At 43.0% G+C, this 3,448-nt stretch overlaps 2 protein-coding genes across 4 annotated transcripts in view; one reads left to right on the top strand and one right to left on the bottom strand.

Moving 5' to 3' along the window:
• si:ch73-234b20.5 (uncharacterized protein LOC449923 homolog) overlaps positions 1–3,448 on the bottom strand; it is a 43,029-nt gene that overhangs the window by 1,885 nt on the left and 37,696 nt on the right. The gene's annotated exons all lie outside the window — the stretch shown is intronic.
• Positions 1–3,448, top strand: part of hnrnpd (heterogeneous nuclear ribonucleoprotein D) — an 8,494-nt gene that overhangs the window by 834 nt on the left and 4,212 nt on the right. The gene's annotated exons all lie outside the window — the stretch shown is intronic.

Here is a 3,448-nt window from a genome sequence, read left to right as displayed (position 1 = left end):
GGGGGGGGGGTGTCTCGCCTCTCTTTTCTCTTTCGCTCTCTCTTTCTAAAACTCCACTGAGAGCGGGTGCTGCTGCCGCCGCCGCCGGAAGCTGGTGGTTTTTCATTGTAAAGCGGTGCCGCATGTGGAGGAGCGGATCGAGGGAGGGCTAGCCCATTGAGTTAGTGGCGGCGGGAGGATGGGGGAAGGGGCGCTACTTTCACTGTCCCTGCTCTCCGTTGTGGTCGTTCCCTTCCCTCAGTAATTGGCACTGGCCAGATTGAGACCGGCCCACGTATGATCGTGCAGATTTCCGGTTGAAATCCCTCTCCCGTGTGGTTTTTCTTTCCCGCGGCTGGGCGTTTCTAACGGGCTTGTTACAAGGTAGGAGTGGTTCCAGCTTTTGAAACCTTTGTATTGTTTGCCTGACTGATGCCAATTGGAGCTTTTACTTTCTTTTTTTAAGTTGTTACATCGGGTGCGGAGGGTGGCTTTTGATGTTTATTAGCTGTAAACTTTGATGTTTAAGCGGCTTTCTAAATGTAAATTTAGCGAGGTTGTGCTTTTGACGTTTAACTTGGTGCAGTTAATGTGGCTTTACTTGTACGACAGGCTGCGTTGAACTGGTTGATCACTAGTAGTGGTTAAAAGGTGGTGCGCTATTGTAGCAACTTATCTTAAATTTTGTTCACAGTATTGACTGGTTTTAATACTTGGCCACTGGAAATATGGCCATTTAGGCAGCCATTTTTGAAAATTAGAAATATTCAGGTTGCAAATATGTATAAATTTCATATTTCTGTTGATAGCCGGACACTTAAAACTTGGGCTTTCAGTTAGTTGGGTTACTTTATGCACTTAACCTTTCGTATGAATGATTTCCCAAAATATTCAAACAGCTCCATATTTGAATAGTTGTGATCTTTAAGTCTAGTTTTGCAGACAGTGGCAGAGTCTCTTTTTAAGAAGTCCATGCACATTGATCTGATTAAAAAATTAAGAACTGCGGGTGCTGAAAATCAGAAACGAAAACAACTTATTGGAGAAGCTCAGCAGATCGGAGAGCTTCTGTGGACAGAAATCAGTTAATGTTTTCAGTCCAGTGACTTTTCCTCCGAGCTGAATGTAGCTGGGCAGAATTTGGTTTTTACGCTGAAGATAAGTTGGGTGGGGGAGAGAGTGGATAATAAGTAAATAAGTGGCGATAGAGCCAGAAGTTGAGAGAAGAACTTGGGTAGACAAAGGAATGGATAATAATTAGCCTAGGAGAATGAATAGATGCTAATGGGGCATATTAGTGGCTAACAATAGTTTGTGTGTAATAGCAAGCCATATGATCACAAGGTTTTTGGGGGTTAGGGTAAGGATGTGGGAAAAGGTGGCTTGAACTCTATATGGACTCCAAAATGCTGTAGAATTCTCAAGTGGAAAATGAGATGCTGTTTTTCAGCTTGCGTTGAGCTTTGATGGAGCATTGCAACACACCTGAGACAGATGTTGACCAGGGAAGGTGCAGTTGGAGGCAGGTAACTGGAAGCTCATGATCTTTTTTGTGGACAGAATGTAGATGTTCTGCGAAGTGGTGACTCAGTACACATTTCATTTTCCCAGTGTAGAGGGGACCCCATTGTGAGCAGCAAATGCAGTAAAGTAGATTGATTGATGTGCAGGTAAAGTGCAGCTTGACCTGGCAGGTGTGTTTGGGCTCCTGGATACGGAGGGAGGAAGGAAGTAAATGGAGAGGGATTGCACTTATGGTTGTGGAGGGAAGTGCCGTGGATGCGGGGAGAATGCTGGGAGTGTGCTAGGTTGTACAGGAGAGAACGGTCCTTTTGGAAGCTGGCGAGGAGGGGAATGTTGTTTGGTGGCATACCACTGGAGGTGACTGAGGCTAATGATCCTCTGCATATGGATGCTGGTGGGATGGTAGGTGAGGACAGGGTGGACCCTATCACTCTTGTCGGAGGGAAAGGACAGGGTGAGTGCCAAAATGTGCGAGATGAGTCAGTCCTTCAGTGCTGGGGATTGCTCGGTTGAGGAAGGTGGACGTTTCGATGGCACCCTTGTCAAAGTTGGCATCATCGGAACTGAGAGAATTGAATATTATCTTAGCAGGTCTAGAGCTTTTCCAGCAATTGGTTTTTGTTTCTCATTGATCTGATGCTTGCCTGTGAAATGTCTTAAGAGGATGGTCAGCTTCCTTTGGTCTGCCTGGTGCTCCCAGTATGCTGGAGCTCTGCATTGGATAATTGGAAATATGCATGCTTTTTTCTATTAATGTCTTTGAATTGGGTTCTCTCAAATACGATGATCCCAACTGGTTGAAGAGAAGCTATTTCACAAATATTCATGTCTTTCTATGACCTCCTGGGACAGAAGAACTTTTGATACATAAAAAGATCTGAGTACAATGGTCGTAATTTGAATTGTCCCCTCAAGGTAGCAGTTACTACATTGTAATCGGTCCTGTCAACCATTCTTTCAACATCTTAACTTCTGTAAAGTCTAAGCAAGTATTTAAATCCAGGATTGGAATGTGTTATTGCCAGTCTGCTTGGATTTGAGGTTTGCATATGAAGATTGGACAATGTACTTGTCCAGCAAGGCATCAACTTTAGAAAGGTATGTCCACTTAGTGATTTTTCACCCCAACGCCTATATTGCGATCCGCTTGTGGCCAGGCCGATTGGGATGCATTTTTTGGCAGAGAATGGTGTGCACTCTTACTGCAGAATTGTATTTAGTTTTCTTTGCAAGTGTAATTTTCTAGTGTTGCTGCCAAGCATGGGGAAGAAAATGCTGGTATAAAATTGTTGGAGATTGCAATAGATAGACGGAGTAAAGACTGTCGCAAAGGTTTAATGTATTGCTGTTCAGTCTGTTAATCGAGCTCTGTTTGACAATGAGAAGTTGACTTCAGTCTGTTCAATCAAGTGCCCTTGCTCAAGACTATTCCTTGCTGAATTTAAAATTTTGCTTAGGTTTGTAGTTGCTGGTGTCATCCAGTTGACACAGTCCAGTGCAAGCATACACCTGGGTCCATGCACATTTCACTGTCACTAAACTCAAACATTTGATCCACCAAAATTGTCTTGCAAGGAAGAAAAACTTCACTTGAAAATTTTAGTAGCTCCTTACTCCAGTGTACTGACCAACCTTTGTTGAATGGAGGAAGTTGTTTTTTAAACTGATTTTGTAAAATTGGGTGATTCTGATTGGCAGGGATGATGTTTACGTGCTATTTTATTAGAATTGATTTTAAAGCCCTGACTCGAATATTGAGTGCCAGTATAATTGGAGACTTAATTATGAGAGTTCTAATACTCTTAGCTAGAGTTCGGTGTCATGGACATTGCCTGACTTATTGATTGTTTTGGAGAAATGTACAGTACATTTGCAAGGCCCTAATCTATCTAACTAATTGCTTAAATTTAATGTTGCTTGTGCATCTACTGCATTGTTGACTGAA

The sequence above is a fragment of the Chiloscyllium plagiosum genome, chromosome 1 (assembly GCF_004010195.1).
Source record: "Chiloscyllium plagiosum isolate BGI_BamShark_2017 chromosome 1, ASM401019v2, whole genome shotgun sequence".
Taxonomy (NCBI): domain Eukaryota; kingdom Metazoa; phylum Chordata; class Chondrichthyes; order Orectolobiformes; family Hemiscylliidae; genus Chiloscyllium; species Chiloscyllium plagiosum.
The sequence above is the reverse complement of the archived record's forward strand: the minus strand, read 5'-3'. Positions and strand labels throughout refer to the sequence as shown.